Raw genomic sequence first — 10,890 nt, forward strand, 5'->3', positions numbered from 1 at the left:
CTTTACACCAAAGGGGTCAACGATTGACCATATCCTTGTTCTTCAGGTCATCACCGAACGCAGACGAGATTTTTGGCAGGGGCTGCTTGCAGCCGATGTTGATCTCTGCAACGCGTTTGATTCAGTGATTCGGGATGCCCTCTGGAGGATTCTTGGTCTTCGTGGAGCACCACCAAAACTGATCAATCTGATGTCTGAACTATACTCTAGTACTGAGAGTGCTGTGACATATGGTGGTTCCATCTCTGACTTATTCCAAGTTGCTACTGGAGTTCGTCAGTGGTGTGTACTGGCCCCCACACTTTTCAGCGCTTGTATGGATTGGATTCTGTGGAGGATATCGAAGTGATCAAGCTGCGTTGCATCCTTTGGGAATAAGATCTCTGACCTTGATTTTTCAGATGATGCTGTCATCTTTGCGGAGACTCTGGATATCTTTTGGGGGCTCTCTGAATGAATCAGGAGTCGGAGCCGCTGGGATTACAGATTTCCTGGGGCAAAACCAAGATCCAGCTTTCAATGACATCTTGGATGCTGCTATCCTGTTTGTATGTGTTTGTGGTGAGGATGTTGAGGTTACGGAGAGATTCACTTCCCTCGGCAGTGATATTCATGTCTGCTGGCTGGAAGCCAGAGGTCAATAGACATCTGGGTCAGGCCTTGGGAGTCATGGATTCACAGGATAATGGAGTGTGGCGCTGTCGGTACCTGTGCAGGGGGACGAAAGTCCGAGTCTTCAGTTCCTTGGTGCTTCCAGTCTTGCTCTACAGATGAGAGACTTGGACTCTTAACTCTTTGGGTACCAGGTCTCTTCGCAGAATCCTTGGCGATCGCTGGTCAGGCTTTGTGTTGAACAAGCGGTTGCTGAGAGACAGATGAGAATTGTTACCTATTTAGTCCGTGAGCGTCAGCTCTGGAGACATGTGGCTTGTTTTCCTGACACTGATCCTGCTTTCCAGATTCTTTCAGCGAGGAAGCCTCGTGAGTGAAGGAGGTCAACAGGCCAAGCATGTGCCTTGTAGTTGCAGCAGATTGAATGGCATCTCAAAGCGATGGAGATGGGCCAGGCATCTGCCAGAGGGATCGCCAGACAGAGGCCCTCTGGGGTACCGGTAGAAAGTGGACGTAGCAACACACTGCTCTGGCGCATGCTCCCATACCTAACCTGACCGAGTCGATCATGTATACTGAGTTTCGGATCAATCTGGTAAGCCATTCCAGAGAAGATAGTTCATGGTTTTATTTTCACTCTAATATGGCTGATGAACCACGTGACCTATGACATCATAAATTTGCATTCTGCCTCGAATTGGGTAGGGTATGACGTTTGTGAAGTTTTGTGTTCATTGGATAAGGTTGGTTTTTATATCCAAGATAGTCGTCAAACCACGCGACTTATGAAGTCATAATTTGCACACGATATGCAGCATTGGTGTGAGATGGCATTTGTGAACTTTCACGTCTATCGATAATGCGGTTCAAGGGTTTCTTTTGAAAGACTTTTGTTCAATCCAATATGGCTGTCAGACCACTTGACCTATCCATCCATCCACCCATTAGAACCATACTCTGTGCAGAGCGTCGGTGCTGCTGAAGCAGTCTCCTGGGCTATTGGGGGTGGGTGATCTATCAATTATTCGTGAACACCATGGTGTCCCCAAGGCTTGGGGAACACGTGTGAAGTTTCCCCTCGATCTGTCCAGCCATTCTGGAGAAGATTTTTGAAGGTTTAAAATGTGTATATGTATAAATGTATATATGTGTACACAATATCAATTCTGCCTCCAATTTGGTAGGGATGCCCCCGTTAGAATAGGTGTACTATATCCCTGTGTGTCATAAGAGGCGACCAGGGTTGCGTCAGGAAGGGCATCTGGCGTAAAAACATATGCCAAATCATTATGCGGACAACAAAACGAATTTCCATACCAGATCGGTCGAGGCCCGGGTTACCAACGACCGCCACCGGTACCGGTGGTCAGCAGGGTACCAGTGGAAATTGTGCTACTGCTGGGCGAAGGAGAAGGAGACGGGGAAGGCAAGTCCGGAGGCAGTGGGAGAGGGGGAAGGGTATAAGTGTGGAGGTGAGAGTTGGAACTCTGAATGTTGGGACGATGACTGGCACAGGGCGAGAGGAAAGGTGGACATACTGTGTGTACAAGACACCAAGTGGATGGGGAGTAAGGCTAGGAGCATTGGAGGTGGTTTCAAACTGTTCTACCATGGTGTGGATGGGAGGAGAAATGGTGTCGGGGTAATCCTGAAGGAAGATTATGTCAAGAGGGTATTGGAGGTGAGGAGAGTGTCTGACTGAGTGATGAGTGTGAAGTTGGAAATTGAAGGGGTGAAGATGAATGTCATCAGTGCATATGCACCACATATGGGGTGCGAGATGGAGTATAAAGAAGATTTCTGGCGTGAGTTAGATGAAGTGGTGGAGAGTGTATCCAAGGATGAAAGAGCGGTGATTGGAGCAGATTTCAATGGGCATGTTGGGGAAGGGAATAAAGAGGATGAGGAGGTGATGGGTAGGTACGGTCTCAACAAGAGAAATGTGGAAGGGCAAATGGTGGTAGAGTTTGCAAAAAGAATGGAAATGGCAGTGGTAAATACGTATTTCAAGAAGCAGGAACACAGGGTGACATACAAGAGTGGAGGAAAGTGCACACAGGTGGATTACATCTTAAGCAGGAGATGCAACCTGAAAGAGATTAGTGACTGTAAGGTGGTGGCAAGGGGAGAGTGTAGCTCGACAGCATCGATTGGTGGTCTGTAGGATGATTTTGGAGGTGAGGTTGAGGAAGAGAGTGAGGGCTGAACCAAGGACCAGATGGTGGAAGCTGAAGGAGGAAGACTGTTGCGTGGAATTTCGGGAGGAGGCGAGACAGGTGTTGGATGGTGGTAAAGATGGGTGGGATGATTGGGCAACTACAGCAGAAGTGGTGAGGGAGATAGCTAGGAGGGTACTTGGTGTGACATCTGGAGAGAGGAAGGAAGATGAGCAGACTTGGTGGTGGAACGAGGAAGTACAGGAAAGTATAAGGAAGAAGGGGTTGGCGAAAGAGAAGTGGGATAGTCAGAGAGATGAAGAAAGTAGGCAGGAGTACAAGGAGTGGTGGTGAAAGGCAAAGAGAGAGGTGGCAAAGGCTAAGAAAAAGGCATGTGACGAGCTGTATGAGAAGTTGGATACAAAAGAAAGGGAAAAGGATTTATACCGATTGGCAAGACAGAGGGACCGAGCTGGGAAGGATGTGCTGCAGGTCAGGGTGATAAAGGACGTAAATGGGAATGTGCTGATGAGCGAGGAGAGTGTGTTGAGAAGGTGGATGGAGTATTTTGAGGAGCTGATGAATGAAGAAAATGAGAGAGAGAGAAGGTTGGAAGAGGTGGAGATAGTGAATCAGGAAGTGGGGTGGATCAGTAAGGATGAAGTGAGGACTGCTATGAAGAGGATGAAAAGTGGAAAGGCGGTTGGCTCAGATGACATACCAGTGGAGGCATGGAAGTGCTTTGGAGAGATGGCAGTGGGGTTTTTAACCAGATTGTTTGACAAAATCTTGGAAAGTGAGAGGATGCCAGAGGAGTGGAGATTAAGTGTACTGGTTCCGATTTTCAAGAACAAGGGTGATGTGCAGAGCTGTGGAAATTAGAGAGGGATAAAGTTGTTAAGCCACACCATGAAGTTGTGGGAAAGAGTAGTGGAAGCTAGGTTGAGAGGAGAGGTGACTATCTGTGAGCAGCAATATGGATTTATGCCAGGAAAGAGCACCACTGATGCGATGTTTGCTTTGAGAATGTTGATGGAGAAGTATAGGGAAGGCCAGAAAGAGTTCCATTGTGTGTTTGTGGTTTTGGAGAAAGCTTACGATAGGGTGCCAAGAGAGGAGCTGTGGTATTGTATGAGGAAGTCGGGAGTTGTAGAGAAGTATGTGAGGATTGTGCAGGATATGTATGAGGACAGTGTGAGAGCGGTGAGGTGTGTGGTAGGAATTACAGACTGGTTTAAGGTAAAAGTGGGATTGCACCAAGGATCAACTCTGAGCCCTTTCCTGTTTGCAATGGTGAGGGACAGGTTGACGAACGAGATCAGACTGGAGTCTCCATGGACTATGATGTTCGCGGATGACATCATGATCTGTAGGGAGAGTAGGGAGCAGGCTGAGGCGAGCCTTGAGAGGTGGAGGTCCGCACTGGAGAGAAGGGGAATTATAGTCAGTAAGAGTAAGACTGAGTACATGTGCGTAAATGAGAGGGAGGGTGGTGGTATGGTGCGGTTACAAGGAGTTTAGGTGGGGAAGGTGGATGGATTTAAAAACTTGGGATCAACTGTCCAAAGTAATGGAGAGTGTGGGAGAGAAGTGAAAAAGAGGGTGCAGGCAGGATGGAGTGGGTGGAGAAGAGTTGCAGGAGTGATTTGTGACAGAAGGGTAGCTGCAAGAGTTAAGGGGAAAGTATATAAGATTTTTTTTTTTTTTTTTTTTTTTTTTTTTTTTTGTATACCTTGGTCGAGGCTCGTATGAGAGCTAACACACAACTCACAGCAAGGAGGCATGAGACAAGAGGGGCGGGAGTGGAAGGGACAAAACATTGGGGAACAGACACAGGTGAACTGTGGAAGGGAGAGGGATGGGGATGGGACGGGGAACATGGCGAGGGGAAGATGGACATTAAAGGGACTTTCAGGAAGGAAAGCAGGAGAATTGAAGGAAGTGGGCTTGGGTGGATTATCGGGGGTAGAAAAGATCGAGGATTTGGATGGGGGAAGATAAGAGGTGGTGGTGAACAGCTGTTTTGAAGGCCTGGAGGGAAGAATGGGAAAGAATAGAGTGAGGAAGTTTATTCCAAAGGCGGGAAAAAAGAGGAATGAAAGAGTGAAGATGAGCAGTGATTCGTGATATTGGTAGTTTTACCAGAAGGGGGTTGTTGGCGGACCTTGAGCGCCCTGTGGAAATGTGGTTGGGACAAATCACAGAGAGAGCAGGGGGGGCAAGGCTGGAGAGGAGTCGGTAGAAGACAGAAAGACCACCGACCAACCTGCGGTGATTGAGTGAGAGGCCCAAAGACTCAGCTTCATTGCGGGAGATGCCAATGATCTTAAAAGCCCTGGTTTCGACAGCGTGAAGTCGAGAAAGGTGGGAGGCAGGAGCACCAGCCCAGAGGGGAGAGCAGTACTCCATCAGGCTACGGACAAAAGCTTTGTAAGTGGTCAGGAGCTCAAGAGGGCCAAGGAAGGACTTTGCACGACGGAGGATTCCCAGTCGGCGACTGGCTTTTGAGGCAAGGTTGGAAATGTGACTTTCCCAGGAAAGGTCATGGCAGATAGTGAGACCCAGAAGCTTGAAAGAAAAGACTTCTTCCAGAGGATTGTTGAGAAAGTGGATGGCCGGGTTTTGTAAACGGTCCTTTCGAAGAGACATAGTGAGAGTGTGAGATTTGTCTGGATTGAAAGACATGTTCCACGTGTTGGACCAGTTTGTGATTTTATCCAGATCTGCAGTGAGCGAAGAAGCTGCTGCTTGCCGGTCTGAGGGATGACAGATGGTACGGCAGAGGGTGGAGTCATCGGCAAAGAGAAATAGAGGATTTTCCAGAGAGTCCGAGAGATCATTGATGAAAACCAGAAAAAGAACAGGGCCCAGAACGCTACCTTGAGGAACTCCAGCCTGCACAGGAAGAGGGGATGAAAGAACTCCATTTAGGGCCACACGTTGACTGCGACAGGAGAGGAAGTCTGCGAGCCATGAGTGGAGATGGCCTTGAATACCATGGGAAGAGAGTTTGGTGAGTAGGGCAGGGTGCCAGACTGTGTCAAAAGCACGTGATATGTCCAGGGATACGGCTCGGATTTCCTGTCTGGCATTGAGGACCTCCATCCATTGATGGGAGAGCAGTAGCAGCATATCTAGGGTAGAGTGACCTGGTCTGAAACCAAATTGATGATTGGAAATCAAGCCATTGGAGAAGAGGAAGGATTTCATGTCTGAAGCGATGATGGATTCCATAACCTTGCTGATGATTGGGAGAAGGCTGATTGGTCTATAGTTACAGGGATCTGTTTTTGCACCTTTTTTATGCAGGGCAGTGATGTTAGCAGATTTCCAAGCAGATGGCAGATGACCTTGGGAAAATGAGAGGGTGAATAGAACAGAGAGAGGGTGAGCAAGAGCAGAAGAGCAGGCTTTGAGGACACGTGGGCTGATGCCGTCTGGACCGGTTGCAGAATCTGACTCGAGGTTTGAAAGCAAGCTCTCCACCTTGTCAGGAGAAAAGGATACAGAGTCCAGGGACAGTTGGGTGCGACTGGGTAAAGTGGGTAGAGATAGTGATGGGTTTGGGACACAAGATTTAGCTATGATGGTAGATTTAGCTTTAGATGGTAGTGAGACCAGCTATGTTGTATGGTTTGGAGGCGGTGGCGCTAACAAAAAGACAGGAAGTGGAGCTGGAGGTGGCAGAGTTAAAGATGCTGCGATTCTCGTTGGGAGTGACGAGGATGGATAGGATAAGGAATGAGTATATTAGAGGGACAGTGCAGGTAGGATGGTTTAGAGACAAAGCGAGAGAGGCGAGATTGAGATGGTTTGGACATGTGCACAGGAGGGAAGCGGAGTATATCGGGAGAAGGATGCTGAAGATGGAGCCGCCAGGCAGGAGGAGAAGAGGAAGGCCAAAGAAGAGGTTCATGGATGCAGTGAGGGCGGACATGCGGGTGGTTGGAGTGTCAATGGAAGATGTGGAGGATAGAGCGAAATGGAGACGGTTGATCCACTGTGGCGACCCCTAACGGGAGCAGCCGAAAGAAGATGTGTGTATATAAATATATATATATATATATATACATATATATACATATACATACATATATATCTTCTTCTTCTTCTTCTTCTTTCGGCTGCTCCCGTTAGGGGTCGCCACAACGGATCATCCGTATGATCCGCATAGTGATTTGGCACATGTTTTACGCCGGATGCCCTTCCTGACGCAACCCTGGTCACCTCTTACGACACAGGGATATGGTACACCTATTTTAACCAGGGTATACACCGGCCCAGGATACTGGTACTCATTTCGTTGACCTCGGAAGGATGACAGGCTGAGTCAACCCCCTGGTGTATTAATTCAGTGGCCCAACGGGGCTTGAACTCAGGACCTTTTGGATCCCAAGCCGCTGCCCTAACCACTGTGCCAACACCAGCCACATACATACATATATACATATATACATATATATATATATATATATATATATATATATATATATATATATATATATATATATATACATATACATACATATATACATATACATACATATATACATATACATACATATATACATATACATACATATATATATATATATACATATACATACATATACAAATAGCTAGATAGATAGATATCCTGGTGTTGTGTTGGCAATTATGACATCATAACGAAGGCACCTGACATCATGAAAACATACATATTCCCCATGCAGACGGCTTGCCAAGTGCAGAGTTTCAATTTTTTCCATTGTGTGATTTCAGAGATAAAGAGGTCGAATTTTTTTCCTTTTTTCCAACGTGGCTCCCATACCACGTGACCTATGATGTGATTATTATCATCAAAACATTCTAGATGAGTAAATCGCTCCAATGGTGAAACTTTCGTCTCAATCCAACAAGCAGTTGTATAGAAAAACACTCACGTTCTGTGTGGACAAACAAACAAACAAACTAGAAGGGCACTCGGTTGAGCGAATACCTCCACCACGTAATGCCTGATCCACGAGAACACATCGGGCCCAATAAATTTTTGAAATATCATGCGATATCATATCATTTTTGGCCCCATCTCTCAATGGTGAAGAATCACTTTAATAATTAAATAATTCTCGTATCCCGATCCATACTCTGATCTTCACCAAAATCGAATCAATTCTTCCTTGTCACACTCCCAACCTGTCCACCAAGTTTCATCCAAATCCATCCATAACCTTTTGAGATATTGTGCTCTAAATTATTTTTGGCCCGATTTCTCAATGATGAAGAATCACTTCAAACTTTCTTGTATCAGGATCCAGATTCCAGTCTTCACTAAAATTGTGCAATGCTAGCCTTGGCCGGTCACCAGCATCCACAAAAATTTTCAGAATGATTGCTTCAAAACTGTGAACAAAAATCACGTGATAAACAAGCAAGCAAACAGACTGACAAATGCTACAGACTAACAAACATACTTGACAAAAAACATTCTTGCCAAGTAACAAACAAACAGCCCCAAATGAGATACCCTCTCCTCTTACAAAGGCAACAAGAGCGAGAATCGCTTTGCAACACGTCCCCTACCGATGCTCTTCTTCTTCTTCTTCTTCTTCTTCTTCTTCTTCTTCTTCTTCTTCTTGCGTATGGCAGCTTGGCTGCTGGGTAGCTATCATTTCTTGGAGCGCGGTTGTGCCGCTGATGCTGTGTCCCTCCACCAGTACACCGGTACTCATTTCGCCAACATCAGAAGGATGACAAGCTGAGTCAACCCCAACTGGTGTTAATTCACAAACCAACAGGACTCAAACTCAGAACTCTAAGATCCCAAGCCAGCCACCCTAATCACTAAGCCCACACCAGGCTTTTCCCTACCGATGTGATATGTCCAAAAATGGCATAACTGAAAAATTAATGAAACGGCCTGACACTTGAACTTGTTCTGTAACATCATAATAAAGCCATGTACCAAGTTTTGGTTAAAAACGTTAAAGAGGAGATTGGGACTGTACTCTGTGCAGAGTGTTGGTGCTGCTTAAGCAGTCTCCTTGGCTATTGGGCACAATCCTGGACGGGTCACCACTCCGACACAGTATACCAGCATGCCTGCACTCATTTTGCCGACCTCGGAAGGATGACAGGCCGAGTTAACCCCACCTGGTATTAATTCAACAGCTGAGCGGGATTTGAACTCAGGACCCTAGGATCCAAAGCCCACCATCCTAACCATTAAGGCTTAAGCCAACACCAGGCATATACGTTAGAGGGTATGGGAAAAAGTTTTTAAAAACCACAGGTGGCACTGACGAACAAAAGGAGAGCAAACCTATAGTCCCCTCCAGTGAAACCGGTAAGGGACTAAAATGCAAAAGGAAGTTGGGATGTTACTCAAAAAAGTATGGAAACAAGGAAGGGATGGTCACAAAAATGATCATGTGAAGCCATACATCTTTCTTGAAATAATGGTTGTCCCTAGAAAAGACACCAAGTGTGTGTGTGTGTGTGTGTGTGTGTGTGTGTGTGTGTGTGTGTGTGTGTGTGTGTGTGTGTGTGTGTGTGTGTGTGTGTGTGTGTGTGTGTGTGTGTGTGTGTGTGTGTGATAAGTTTGTCTTGGGACAACCATTTTTCAAATAAAGCATTTATGGGATATTCTGGAACGCTGCCTGAGACAGCATATTCCACCCTCCATCAAACAGGTGTGAGTTGATTGACTTTTTCATGGAAGAATGGTGCATACATTGGCCATACTGGCCACACGTGGTGGCCCAACATTATTAAATGACTTTACATTGGTGTTTGTAAGTTTTTGTCCACTACTTGTGTATCTCCATCCATGCATTAGCTCCTTTATATTGTTACAGATCTCCGCCCGCCGGCGTGCGAGCGACCGCATTTTAACCAATAGCGGCCGCCTCGCCCACCGAACGGACAATGCAGTCGCGGCTTTCCGGATCAACGCCGAAAACCAGCCACGGGTGTGTTTTTAACCACACCACAACCTTGTCCGTACTCTAACCGTGCTACAGGGTCCGATCGTCAAATCTTCGATTTACCTAATTATTCGAGCGAGTAGATTACCGAGAGATTACACCTCAACGGGGCCGCTGGGACACTAGCCGCTTAATGCAGCTCGCTCCGTTTTGGGATAACCGAGCGAGGTATTATTGCGAGCCCCGATGGACCCGATCACTTTACCGGCTATTTAAAAACCAACTATATTCCGAGTGCAAGTTGGCAGCTCAATTAAGGGAAGCGGACGCAACGAACGGGTTAACATTTAAAGAAGCACATTTATTGACAAAGCACACGTAAACAGTGATGCAATCATGCAGGTATGCAATCAATGGGGGTAGGGACAAAACACGAGCAAGACTAAGAGCTGCAACCATCTATTTACTATGTACACACTTAACAGTTCTACTTACGGACATGGCACCAGAACGTTCATTCAAGAGAAAAGCAAGGAAAAACCCCAGGACAGACAAGGGGTAGACTGGACCCCTTGGGGTCTTTATAACACGGAGCCGTGTAGACCGCAGAGGCTCCGCGAGACCAGGCTGGCTACCTTCACCTCGCTGGGGCGACCCGCGACGTCCCGTCTCCACGACCCACGGTAAGGCACGGCTCGGCAGGCCACGCGCCTCAGCTTCGCTGCGCTCTCTCCTCCTTTCCACACACCTCCACAACCTCCAGCTCCGATGACTCTCTCTCCGTGCAGAGCCAACTCGACAACCCAGAGACGACTGCGAGTGAGAGAGACCCAGGTAGAGAGAGACCGACTCGACTGACAGGGAGCGAGTGACCACGACCTCCAGACAGAACTCGACCGCGCGTTCAGCACGCTCTTTTTATAACCACGGCGCTTCGCCCCTCCCTCCGCGGCGCGCGGGGGAAGAATTCAAGAAGTTTTGTTGCTGTTGCCCCCAAGGGGAGGCATCGCCGGGGGCATTGTCCGCCCAAAATGAGGCCCCTCCTTTACATCACCTTTGAACCCTGGCTCGGTCCGCCCCTCCCCCCTCTCGGCACGCGGGAAAGCAGGGAAAGGGGGAGGGGAAATCCCAGGCGTTATCGGAACTTCTCTCTTCGGAGCTGTGGTTCTGCCCGCACTCCGCGGGGGCAACGGGTTTTCCTACCGTTGCCTTTGTTT

The 10,890-nt window shown here is 47.5% G+C and overlaps 1 protein-coding gene across 7 annotated transcripts in view; it reads right to left on the reverse strand.

Moving 5' to 3' along the window:
* BRCA2 (BRCA2 DNA repair associated) overlaps positions 1-10,890 on the reverse strand; it is a 265,664-nt gene that overhangs the window by 105,881 nt on the left and 148,893 nt on the right. The window lies entirely within an intron of this gene.

Source organism: Eptatretus burgeri, chromosome 13, assembly GCF_056783735.1.
Source record: "Eptatretus burgeri isolate ZD-2024b chromosome 13, Ebu_testis_v1, whole genome shotgun sequence".
NCBI lineage: Eukaryota > Metazoa > Chordata > Myxini > Myxiniformes > Myxinidae > Eptatretus > Eptatretus burgeri.